Source organism: Acomys minous (assembly GCF_964271855.1).
Source record: "Acomys minous genome assembly, chromosome: 6".
Taxonomy (NCBI): Eukaryota; Metazoa; Chordata; class Mammalia; order Rodentia; family Muridae; genus Acomys; species Acomys minous.
The window spans coordinates 60,022,820-60,036,006 of NC_140487.1; the positions used below are offsets into that span (position 1 = coordinate 60,022,820).

Below are 13,187 nucleotides of genomic sequence, written 5' to 3' on the forward strand. Positions count from 1 at the left end.
CTTGATACCCTATGATCATATAGAGGGGGAGGTAATCCCCCTCAGGAACTGTCATAGGGGAGGGGAATAAGGGGAAAATGGGAGGGAGGGAAGAATGGGAGGATACAAGGGACGGGATAACCATTGAGATGTAACAAGAATAAATTAATAAAAAAAAAAAAAAAAAAAAAAAAAAAAAAAAAAGAATTGGACCAGCATTTCTGCACTACTTTTGATGAATACTAGTGCCTTGGAAGGCACAGCACAGAAACATTTAGTTAAATGTGCAATAATGATGCTAATTTGAGTAAGAGCATCCAAAAGAGGAGGTTGTTCCATTGGAGAGAAGGTTGTTTAATTTGATGTAGCTCAGAATTGTCTGAAACGTGAATTTCCCCACATCCTTTTAACCACTCACTTCTCTGAAATCATGAAATAAAACAGTTTTATGTGATACTAAATGTAGTCCTTAATGTCATGTTTTCAAATGCACTATTAGTGAATAGTGAAAATTACTCTCCTTTTGAAGTGATCTGTTTGTCTCTGGACTGTTACTGTAAGGGACACTGAAGCCCTTGCTGTCAGGAGGGCAGCCTGTGAGTGCTGTAGCATGCAACACACATCAGTAAGGTCACTGGGAGCGGAGGCATGGAAAAGTGCCCAGGAAGTTGCAGAAAGACACTGTAGAAACACAGCAAAATTCTGCTCATTTGAAGCTGGAAGAAAGAGGGAGCAAGCAGGATAAAGAGAAAAGAAAGCTCAATGTGAGGATTTGTTAAAATCATTGATGATTGTTCTCTGGTTTAGGTTAGGGTTTTGAAACTGAAAGGACTAAGATTGAAAACATCTCTGAATGTGTCAACGGGAAACCTCCAGTCCACTACATAGTGTCATCATTAAGTCATCTTAGCTGCATTTTAATGCAGACATTTGTTCCATTTCATTATTATACATATTTTAGTAGTGTTGAGGATTAAATAGGGGCCTCATGCATGCCAGATAAGCGTCTACACCTGAAACACATCTCCAAGTTGTATTTAAACATTACATTTGTGCATGTGATATGCACGTGCTGTATGTCACACGTATGTACACATGAGTGTAAGGTTTCTATTGTGTTGAGGTGTATTCCTCTATCCCTAACATCCATGGGACTTTTATCCTGAAGGAGTTTTGCATTTGCCAAAGGCCTTTTTAGCATCTAAAGTAATGAGCCGCTCATGTGCTTTTCTCCTTTCAGTTTGCTAAGGTGGTGAATTGCACTTTTGATTTTCATAGATTGAACCGTCCCCACATCTCTGGGGTAAGGCCTACCTGATATCTGTGGATGATCTTTTTTATTGTCTCTTTGATGTGGTTGACGAGCATTATGCTGAGTATATTGTGTCTCTGTTCATAAGGGCAATAATTTTGTAATTTACTCCCTTTGTTGGGTTTTAGTGATGTAGACAAATGGGTAAGATGGCCTCATAGACTGGATTGACCAATGCGCCTTCTGTTTCTATTTTCTGAGATGAATTGTGGAGGATTGGCATTATCACTTGAAAAGTATGATAGACTTCTGTGCCAAAATAACGTTTTCTGGGATTTGGTTGGTTGGTTGGTTGGTTGGTTGTTGGTTTTGATTTTGCTCTGTGTGTGGCTTAGAGTCTTTTTGTGATTGCTTCTATTTCCTTCCATTTTAATGGTCTGTTTTAATTCTTTATCTGATGTTAATTTTACTTTGGAATGTGGTATGTATCCCAAAAATGGTGATTTCTTTAAGATCTTCCAATTTTGTGGAAAGGTTTTTAACATATGTCTTGGGATTCTCTGGGTTTCCATGATGTCCACTATTATGTACCCATTTTCTTTCTTATTTTCATTTTTTTTTTTTTTAGCTTAGCAAACCGAGTTTTGCAATAACCTCAACAGCAATTCAGGAAGCAAGTCAGAAACCAGTCCAGGGTGGGAAAACAGCAGCTTCCTGGCCACCAAGCTGCTCTCTCACCCCTCCCACCCCAGGAGGCCTCTATTCCCCACCCCCTTCCTGCATCTGAGACTTTGCTGCACTGGGCTCCTGACAGGTGCTAGGCTCATGGCCCTATTCTCTTGGGTACAAGACTCCCCACCATACAAAAGGTGCAAGCTAGGGACACACAGTGCAGAGCCCTGCAGGGGTGAGAGGTGTGGGGAGGGGACCTGGCACAGGCTAAGGAAAGGTTGCAAACAATGCACTGTGCAGATCCATGGCACAGGGAACAGGGGGCAGCAGGCAGGACCACAGCAGACACCGCTGCCCTGGGTCTATGTACTCATTTTTGTCTCTAATTTTGTTAGTTTGGAGTTCTTTCTCTCTCTCCCTCTTCATGAAATTGGCTGACAGTTTGTTGATCATACTGTTTTTCTCAGACAACCAACTCATATAGCCCAGGAATCGATGGCAGATTATATTCTATCTTCCACTGAGTCTCAGAGAGCATCTGCAAGAGGGTGGAAAAGTTTTAAGTTCCAGGGGTCAGTTAGGGAGTTTGGAATAAAGTGTCTCCTGGACATGCGTGTCCTGCTGCACCTAGTCTCACTCTGAGAGAGTGAGGCACTGAGTGCTCAGGCCTGGAAGGGACAGGGGCTCCCTGCCCTCACCCCATCTGAGAGGCTGTTGGCAGTTGGGGACCCTAGAGAAGGAGGAGTCAGTTTTCCTTATGTTGCTCATGCCTGGCAGAGTGAGTAAAACTTGGTGGATGGCTCACACACATGAGCGTTTGGACATGAAATGTTTGTGAGGTAGGTTGTAGAGATGGTAGAGCAGTAAACCGTGGGATGTCAGCTGATTTAAAGTTTGAAGGTAGCTCTGCCTGTCACCAGAGAACTGTCAGGTACAGCATGATGATATGATGTTTTTATCATGACTCCTTGTGAGAAGAGAGATGTGGGGGAGGAGGCAAGCGTGTGAAAAATAAAGACAGAAACGTTTGCTACATCAGTGTCAGAGTCTTGAGTATCTGACCCAGTCAAAGACTTCCATTAAATTGTCTCTACAGTCTTGTTTACAATTTTTTAAAATGAAAATGAAATCAGACCATTTTCACTCTCCTCCTTTAGGCTCTACTTTTCTCATTTATCTTCACTCTCCTTCATATTCATTTATGTTTTTTATTATTGATACACATTTATAGATGGCCACATAAATTTCTATCTGCAATGTTATGCTTACAGCTGTAGGTTTTCAGGTCCATATTGTAGGTATTGGATAACCATCTATGGGATCATGTGTGCAGAGAGCAAACTCTCCCTCTCTCAGCAGTGCTTAGCTGCTTATAGGTCTTTGTCCCACGATGAGTCTCCGTGAGGTTCCCCATCTACACAATTTGTCCCTGTCTCAGATACACACCAAGAGTGAACTCTCCTACAGACCCCTCATAGCAACAGTGTGACATTGAAGATTCATGGACCAGGTTGCTGGGGGGTGCTGTAATGGAGAGGGTGCAGGGGCAGGTAAGGAAAGTTTATGGCCTGGGCATGGAGGCATATGCCTTTAATCCTAGCACTTCAGAGGCAGAAGGAGGCAGATCGCTGTGAGTCCAAGGCCCGCCTGGTCTACAAAGCGAGTCCAGGACAGGCAAGACTACACAGAGAAACTTTGTCTCAAAAAGAAAACCGAACAACGAAAGTTTACTCATTGTTCTCAAAATTGCTATCATCCTAAATTGTTAAAAAAAAAAAATTGAAAGGCTCTTTTTAAAAAGTGTTTCCTACTCAACTCTACAAAGACCATTTGATAAAACCCAGCTTTGCTGGCATTTTAAAAATCTCTCCTACTTTCTAGTGAACACAGAAAGGTGGACTCACTCTTCAACTAGGTCAGTCATGACAATCATGTGGATCAATGATTTAGAAAGAATATCTTATAATCACCAACATATAAATAAGAAAGGGGCCCTCTTATCATATCCCCCAACTTTTAGCCCTCTTGGTCTGTTAGGCCCAAGATAATGGCCTAAAATCAAAACTTCAAATCAGCCAACATTTCCCTCTCTGTGATGTTACGGTTGCAAGTGTTAGGTTTTCAGGTCTCTATGGTAGGTATTGGATAACCAGCTATGGGATCCTCTGTGCAGACATGAACTCTCCCTCTCTCAGCAGTGCTTAGTTGCTTATAGGTCTTTGTCCCAGGATGAGTCTCTATGAGGTTCCCCATCTACACAGGATTATCCCTTTCTCAGGATGAGTCCACATCATGTTTTCACACCCACACTAGCATTTCCCTTGGTGTTGTCCTTGTCTAACTTAGACAGCCATATTGTTGTGGTTGTTCGAGTCAGCTTCCATGTGGTTTGTAGGAGACAGTTGGCCCTGTGAATATTAGGATAAATAGGGAAAAGCTGGGTCTGTAAATTGTCAGTAGTAGGTTCTGCCATAAGGTCCAGGAGTCAGGGGCCGTGGGTATTTGCCTAGGATTCTAGCACCAGGCAGGATTCTGCTCCTGTGGAACAAGCTATAAACAAGTCCCATGACATAGCCCATCTGTCACCAGGTAGGCGTGCCCCTTGTGCAGCCTTTAAGACACCTGCCAGGTCGATGATTTCTGGTTGACAGTAACACAGTCAGGTCTCTGCCTTGGTAGACTCCATGACACCTGTCAGGATTATGAAAGCTAGGCCTCACGGAAGAGGTTTTAGTGTCCCATCCAGCCCACATCTCTGAGTCCCATGTCCCATGTGCTTGGTGTGTTCAGTAATAGCCCTTGTTGGTGAGATCACAGAAGTGAGCAAAGGAGGCAGCATTAATCCTTATTGTTTGGGGGTCTCATGTACCCAGATGACCAGCAACTCAAAGGCTGGTGTCTCATGTCAGGGTCCTTGTGTTTGAGGGTTTCCCTCGGGCACCTTTGATTTCAGAATACATCCTTATTTTCTGTGGGGACTTGGGTCATTTGATCTGGTCTGATTTCTAAGACTGTAACAAAGGGCAAAGACACAACCCATGGACAGAGACACACTGCTCTGGAGGATGAGCTCTGAGCACAGCTCTTGGTCTCCACATGGAGCCTCCTACACTTGCTGGTTGTGTGTGACCATGTCAGCCTGTTCCTAAGGACTTCAATCAGAGAGTGAAGAGATCACTGAGAAATAGAAGGAAAGGGTTTAATTAAGCATTTCAGGATAATCCTGTTAGCCAATGACACTTCATTTATTTAAAATTATATACAGAGCTAGGACAAGCCGTGTACCAGAAAGATAATGAAAGATGATAAATTTTAGGACTTCTAAGAGTTGTGTAGAAAAGCTGTTACGATCTGGGATCCTTCTCCATAGGTTCTGGCAAGGACAGAAGGAATCCAAGGTATCGATGTCTAGTCAGTGGGCATGGACACAGACACATACATAGGCACAAAACAGACACACACAAACACACACATACATACCGAAACACACACACACACACACACACACACACAGACATGCACACACACAGACACCCAAACACAGAGAGAGAGAGAGGCGCGCACACACACACACACACACACACACACACACACACACACACACACACGTTTAAGATCAACACTTCAGGGCCAGGCTTTTCAGAGACACCATTTTGATTGTCTAAGGCCTCTTTCTTTCGCAGGAATGGTTCGGTCTCACGTTTGTACTCTTTGCTTCAGGCCCCTTTAGGGAATGTATTAGCGCAGACCAACATCTCTTTTTCTTAAGGTCCAGGCCTCTTTCTGATTTTCAATAGGCTGAGACCCACACCTCTTCTTTGGCCGACGCCTCTTCAGAATTAGGGGTAGACCCAGACTTCAAATCTTCTTCTTTGGACATATGCCCCTTCAGGGTTGGGGATACAGCCAGGCCAACATACTTTTTTCTTTGGATCCTGGCCTCATAATTAGAAATAGCCTCTGTCCTAGGCCACTTAAAGGATCCCAACAGGCCAGTGCTCACACTTCTTAGGGCCCAAGCCTGTTCAAAGTTGTGGATAGGCCCAGGTCCACAATTTGTCTATGGGTCAAAGCCTCATCATGATTCAAGTTTGGCCCAGGCCCATCATTCTTCCTCAGGCCTAGGCCTAGTAATGCATTGTGATAGGCCAATGCCAGCACCACGTCATAGGGCCCAGGTCCTTCAACGGTGATAGGCCCAACCCTACACTTCAAGTTCATTGAGCCAAGGCCTCTTCAGGGTTGTGCATAAGCCCAGTCCGATACCCCATTTTCTTAAGGCCAAGGCCTCTTCAGGGTTGGGGAGATGCCCAGGCCAACCCCTCCTCTTGTTAGGGCCCAGGCCTCTTCAAGGATGGGAACAGGCCCAGGCCCATACCTTCTCTTCTTAGGGCTCAGCCTCTTCAGGGTTGGGGATAGGCCCAGGCCCATATCTCTTCTTCTGAGGACCCAGGCCTGTTCAGAGTTGGGGAAAAGTCCAGGCTAACACCATCTATTCCAAGGACCCAGGCCTCTTCATGCTTGGGATCAGGCCAAGGCCCACAGCTCTTCTACTTAGGGCCCAGGCCACTTGCAGTGTGGGGAGAGGCCCAGGCCCACACATCCTCTTCTTAGGGCCCAGGCCTCCTCAGGGTTGGGGAGAGGCCCGGGCCAACACATCCTCTTCTTAGGGTCCAGGCCTCTTCAGGGATTGGGATAGGCCCAGGTCTTTACCTCCTCTTCTTAGGACCCAGGCCTCCTCAGGATTCAGGATAGACCCAGGCCCACACATCCTCTTTTTAGGGCCCAGGCCTCTTCAGGAATGGGGTTAGGCCCAGGCCCACACTTCTTCTTCTTAGGAGCCTGGCCCCTTCAGGGATGGGGATAGACCTAGGCCCTCCCTTCTTCTTAGTGCCCAGGCCTCTCAGGGTTAGGGAGAGGCCCAGTCCAATACCTCCTTTTCTTAAGGCACATGCCTCTTCAGCGTTCATCCCAGAAGTCCTAAGGTAGGCAGGCACATGGGACTGCTGTGAATCCCTGCCCTCCTTGCTGGACTCTGAGTTGTCCTCTGCCTAAGATCGCTGCGCTTCCCGGAGCAGGGGTTTACCCTGTGATGTCACAGAGGCCTGGCCTCACTTCACTCACTGAGTCACAATGGGCAGCTTGCCATCCTTGACCCCTTGTGCCTGCTCCAACACTAACTGTACCTTGTTTTCTATCTCACCTCTGTGCACCATGAATCCTTTAGCTTGGGTTGGTATTTTGTGTTATTAGCTGAGTACTTGCCTTCAATGTCTGTGACTCTTGGTTTTGGAGGCCACAATTCAATAAAGTTAGGTGAAGAGTGTGGATAAGTCGCAATATATCTCTTTGAAGGCAGAGCCCAATATGTTAGGGGCAGAGACTCCTGGGAGCATCTGCTTCTTTTCTCCATCCTCAGGGGACTGTTCACCAGAGTAATTGTGTGAGTGAATGGCCATTCTGCCCAGATTTGCTCAGAGCCTCTGTCTCCATGTGCTTGCAGGTCTTGCAGTGCTGGGCTGGCTTTCTTACCCCTACTCTGACCAGAGTCTCTGTCAAGTCCAAGCTTCCCCCGTACTGGAGCTGCATTCTCTCAAGCACCAGGTTTCCATTCTTTCTCATGAAGGGGCTGCAGATGTAAAACATGACAGACACCCAACACTGGGGATTGCTGGACACCCAGCCTGTGGTGCCACCATGCATTCTATGTAGTGGCCCAGAATGTTGTAAAGACTTTTGTTGAATTGTCAAAAGCTTTAAATCTCAATTTGAATTAGTCTAGTTCTGTCTTCAGAGACAGAGAGTCCAGCTCCAGGAAAGAGAATATTTTACGTAGGCACACTGTGTGTGTGTGTGTGTGTGTGTGTGTGTGTGTGTGTGTGTGTGTATGTTTGCATTCAGAAAGCCTCCCTTGTAACATGACTCATGACATGAGGATTCTGTTTCTGTAATTTAGAGACTGTGGGAAGTTAGAGTGCCTGGTGGAAGGACAGGTTTTATAGCAGGTGAAGGGTTGATGCTTTTGTGTCATGAGCCTCGGCATGTGCTGTCTCCTGCACAGGTTCACTGTGGCTCTAGCTGGCTATTTAGGATGAAACACAGGTTGTATATTGCAATATTTGGGCACACATACTTGTATTCTTCATTACTGTGAGAAAATGTCCACCTACCCTAACCATCACCCTCTCTTGGTGGAGCCCGATGGTGTCTTAGTTGATTTCCGAGAAGAGGCGTAGGCACCGTTCACACCTGCATTCAAAGTACCCCAGAAACTGCACAACAGAGGATAGGCCACAGCTGCTGCTTCTGCCATGGGAGCTACGTGGCAGAGTAGGACGAGTCCCTGCCCTGCTGCCAATTTCAGTTTAGTCCATGTGAAGGGAGCACAATAACTCCGCCTACTCTGTTCCTTGTTCCTCACTCTGAAGCTCCACAAGGGCTGGCCCTAGTGGCCTCTCACTCATGACCCCCTCAGCTACTGACAGACTCTGTGTCCATTACCATACACACTAAGGAGGCCCAATGGCGGAGGCCCACCTGACATCAAGGTGCTGTGTAGCACTAGCACTAGAGGTGTGGTCGGTGGCAGCTTCACCTTAGGACAAGGGCGTGGGTGAGGATGAGCTCTGACCTTGCACCAATTATATACGACTTGTTTGTTCTCACCACAGCTCTGTGAGATGGGACTGGCCCGAGTTTTGCACTGGAGACGCCCACCCTGGAGTCCAGTCACCCGACTCACATCTTCTTGGTAGCCCGGCTCTTGGATGCCACCGGGAATCACCTCAAAGCTTCTGAGCAGGTGAGAAGGAACAACTGAAAGAATCTGGGATCTGTTAGCCAGACCCTAATAGCAGTCATGATGCAGAGGTGAGTTGGGGCTGTGCTAACTCTGCTGTAGTTTGTGATCTGCTCCCTGTAGTCTTTGGCTACTATTCCACTTTACAAGACAAGGACATGGAACCTTGAGTGAAACTCTCCCAGAGTGATGGAGGCTCAGACTCAAGCTGAGAGACGAGCCACCACCCTCCCCCAGCTGTGTCCCCCAGACACTGCTCCACATGCCAACTGTGGTAGAGAATATTTGTTTGAGTCACCTCCAACACGTGTCAGGGACTTCAGGAACATCCAATCCGGACATCCATTCATGTGCACTCCTGTGTAGCCATGATATGTGTGTATTGTGCTGGGGAGGGTGTCCCTCCTGGTCCTACCAACTCCAATAGGCAGAACCAGAGGCCTCTGCTGTTGATCCAAGGAGTCAGCCCACAACCCAACTCAACGCACCCCTAGCTAACCCATGTGTATCTCCCCTTGCCCGCAACCCTGCCTCGCCCCCAGCCCAGGACAATCTCCAGCATTTGTTTCCTCAGCCAGTTGACAAGTGTCTTCCTGAGAGTTTGGAGCCCAGCCCTGTGCTAGACCTAACACCTGCTGAAGAGCAAATGACAGCCCCTTGCCCTCAGGGAGCACACAGGCTAGTTAGGGACTAGAGGTGCACACGAGTGCACACAGCACGTATATGAACACATACACAGAAGAAAAAGCACAGGACTAAACAGCACATAACACTCGAGGGAGACACAGTGTGCTAACATGAATTATGTTACAAAGAATGAGCAAAGGCTGAGTCAGCTGGGAGGCTCCACCCTGGTGGATAAGGGGTGGGGAAGGTTCGAGGGTCTGGAAAGAATATTGCAGAGCAGTACCAGCGAAGGCATGGCACAATTACAGCAGGGAAGAAACAAGCTGGGCAATTAGCTGAGGTTCTTGGCGAGGGCTCCTCTAAGTGAGCCAAGAACAACTGGTACATGGAGGCTCCTGGGGCTTGTGGAGTGCCTCCCCTTCCTCAGATCCCCTTGAGTACTCCAAGACCCCCACACACACACAGAATAAGGCGTAGGGGTTCAATAGGGCCCTGTAACCCAAACTGCTTGGAGGGTACAGGCAGGAATCTGGAGGGTTCTCCCAAGCGCTGGTAGGAAGGAGCAGGAAGAGCTCCTCTTCTCTCCTCATGTGTGGTTCATTCTAGGGAGCAAGGAAAACATCTGTGGGCCCCCGACCGACCTGCTCACATGTGTAGACATGAATCCCTGACCAGCAGTGACCCCTGCTTCCTTACAGAGCACACACAGCTCCTCCGTGGGTGTGGCATGGGCTTGCATGCATGGGTGCGCTGGGGGTTGAGCAGGAATCTATGCTAGCAAAGCAGCAGCTGCGATGTGCACACTCGTGTGGCTTCTTGCAGCTGTGGAAGCACTGGTGCATGAGCAGGTTCTGACTGAGGCTGAAGCAGCAGCCACACTCAGGCAGGGGAATGACTGCTAGCCTGTGTGTGTGCGCTGCTGCACCTCCAGATTGTGTTGACACTAAAGGCCTTGACACACACGGTACACACACACACACACACACACACACACACACACACACACACACACACACGAAGGCAGCTGTGCGGCCTGCCCCAACGTGAGCCTTCTGGTGCCTCACCAGGCTGGGCTGCTGGGAGAAGGTCTGCCCACACAGTGGACAGCAGTGGGACTGTTCCTCTGCTGGGTGGTGGATAACCAGGCCTGGATTGTCCCCCTGACCCTCCTCCCAGTCCCCTGTAGGAGACCCTCCCCTGGAGGACACCAGCTCTGTCATGGGCACTGCCAGATGCAGTCACCTGCCCCTGGAGAAGCACAAGCAGAGAGAGGGATAGAGGAAGAGCCCAGGGTCAGCCATTCTCCAGCCTGAGGAAGCGCTCACTCCCCACACCCTCCAGTGTTTGCTCCTGTACAGTTTTGTTTTGTTTCATTGCAGCCTTTGTGCTGGGCTCTTCTCAAGAGCTGCTTCCTCCTAGTTGCCTTCCCTGGCCTCTCCAGCATCCCTTGCAATCTGCTGCCCATCCCTGTGACCTTCCTCATCACCTGGAACAAGGTGGTCCTGCTATCTCTGACTCCACCCCAGCACTTCAAGAACAGAGAGCTGCCTTCTGTTACAAGACACATCAAGCATGGGCTAAAAGCTGCTGGGGATTCTCAGGAGCAGCTTTGCCTCCGTTCAGATGCACAAGGATGGGAAGTGACCCATAGCTTAAAAAGGGAAGTAAAATTTACCGTCGTAAACTTGAGAGTGACCTCCCTGCGTTAAACATTAAAGCTAGTCCCAGCGATTGACAAAATAAATCATACACGTGAAAAGCTGCAGGTCACTGAACCAAAGCAAGAACTCCTAAGGAGCCAGGCCTGGTGCAAAGGCTGGGCAACACACTCAGTGCTCACCAAACATGCCCAGCTCGGGGTTCCCTGCATGTCCAGTGTAAAGATTGTCTTCCCTGGCCACTGTGTCCTCGGAAATAGTGTCCCACCATCCTCACAACATGCTACAATAAAGGGCAGAGAAGTGGTGTGAAGCCCAGGTTGTAAATGGAACAATTGAAGCTGTGTGAAGCCATTACACTTGCCCAAGGTCACACAGCAAAGTGAGCCAGGACTAGGCCCTAAGTCCCCTGACTCATTCTTGAAATTAAAAACATTTCAATATATCCATAAAAGAAACTTTTGTAGGGTCCCTTCAAGGCTCCCTGCAGGTCTTCTCCACACTTCCAGCCTAGGTCAGTCTACCTGCAGGGTGGGGGTTCCTGGAAACGCCCTCAGGAAAAGCCACAGGATTGTCCCTGTCTCAGGATGAGTCTGTTTCATGGTTTCCCATCCACACTAGCATTTCCCTTGGTGTTGTCCTTATCTAACTTAGACAGCCATATTCTTGTGGTTGCTCGAGTCAGCTTTCATGCGGTTTGTAGGAGACAGTTGGCCCTGTGAATATTAGGATAAATATGGAAAAGCTGGGTCTGTAAATTGTCAGTAGTAGGTTCTGCCATAAGGTCCAGGAGTCAGGGGCCGTGGGTATTTGCCTAGGATTCTAGCACCAGGCAGGATTCTGCTCCTGTGGAACAAGCTATAAACAAGTCCCATGACATAGCCTATCTGTCACCAGGTAGGAGTGCCCCTTGTGCAGCCTTTAAGACACCTGCCAGGTCGATGATTTCTGGTTGACAGTAACACAGTCAGGTCTCTGCCTTGGTAGACTCCATGACACCTGTCAGGATTATGAAAGCTAGGCCTCACGGAAGAGGCTTTAGTGTCCCATCCAGCCCACATCTCTGAGTCCCATGTCCCATGTGCTTGGTGTTTTCAGTAATTGGGCCTTGTTGGTGAGATCACAGAATTGATCAAAGATGACAGCATCAATCTCTATAGTTTGGGGGTCTTTTGTACCCCGATGACCAGCAATTCAAAAGCTGGTGTCCCATGTTTTCATTGGGCACCTTTGAATTCAGGATACATCCTTGTCTTCTGTGGGGACTTGGTTCATTTGACCTGGTCTGATTTCTTGCTTTTTTTTTTTTCACTTTTTTTAATTAGTTTATTCTTGTTACATCTCAATAGATATCTCATCCCTTGTATCCTTCCATTCTTCCCTCCCTCCCATTTTTCCCTTATTCCCCTTGCCTATGATTGTTCCTGAGGGGGATTACCTCCCCCTGTATATGCTCATAGGGTATCAAGTCTCTTCTTGGTAACCTGCTATCCTTCCCCTGAGTGCCACCAGGTCTCCCCCTCCAGGGGACATTGTCAAAGGTGAGGCACCAGAGTATGTGAGAAAGTCATATCCCACTCTCCACTCTACTGTGGAGAATGTTCTGCCCATTGGCTAGATCTGGGTAGGGGTTTAAAGTTTTATGGCCTGTATTGTCCTTGGCTGGTGCCTTAGTTTGAGTGGGACCCCTGGGCCCAAATCTGCCTATCATAATGTTCTTTTTGTAGGTTTCTAGGACCCTCTGGATTCATCTACTTTGCCATTCTCCCATGCTTCTCTCATCTAGAGTCCCATTTCTAAGACTGTAACAAAGGGCAAAGACACAACCCATGGACAGAGACACACTACTCTGCAGGGCGAGCTCTGGGCACAGATCTTGGTCTCCAAATGGAGCCTCGTACCCTTGCTGGTTCTGTGTGACCATCTCAGCCTATTCCTAAGGACTTCAATCAGAGAGTGAAGAGATCACTGAGAAATAGAAGGAAAGGGTTAAATTAAGCAATTCAGGATAATCCTGTTAGCCAATGAGACTTCATTTATTTACAATTATATACAGAGCTAGGACAAGCCGTGTACCAGAAAGATAATGAAAAATGATAAATTTCAGGACTTCTAAGAGTTGTGTAGAAAAGCTGTTACGATCTGGGATCCTTCTCCATAGGTTCTGGCAAGGGCAGAAGTAATCCAAGATATCGATGTC

The 13,187-nt window shown here is 47.7% G+C and overlaps 1 long non-coding RNA gene and 1 pseudogene across 2 annotated transcripts in view; one reads left to right on the forward strand and one right to left on the reverse strand.

Annotated features, from left to right (window-relative positions):
• Window positions 1-10,694, reverse strand: part of LOC311599046 — a 41,417-nt pseudogene extending 30,723 nt beyond the window's left edge. The window contains exon 1 of the transcript in view: window positions 10,334-10,694. The product of the transcript in view is annotated as an uncharacterized misc_RNA (transcript). The remainder of the gene's footprint in view (window positions 1-10,333) is intronic.
• On the forward strand, window positions 5,116-10,018 carry LOC311599986. The gene is made up of 3 exons (XR_014780094.1): window positions 5,116-7,346; window positions 8,575-8,705; window positions 9,936-10,018. It is a non-coding gene; the product is annotated as an uncharacterized lncRNA (long non-coding RNA).
• Window positions 10,695-13,187: the final 2,493 nt, after the last annotated feature.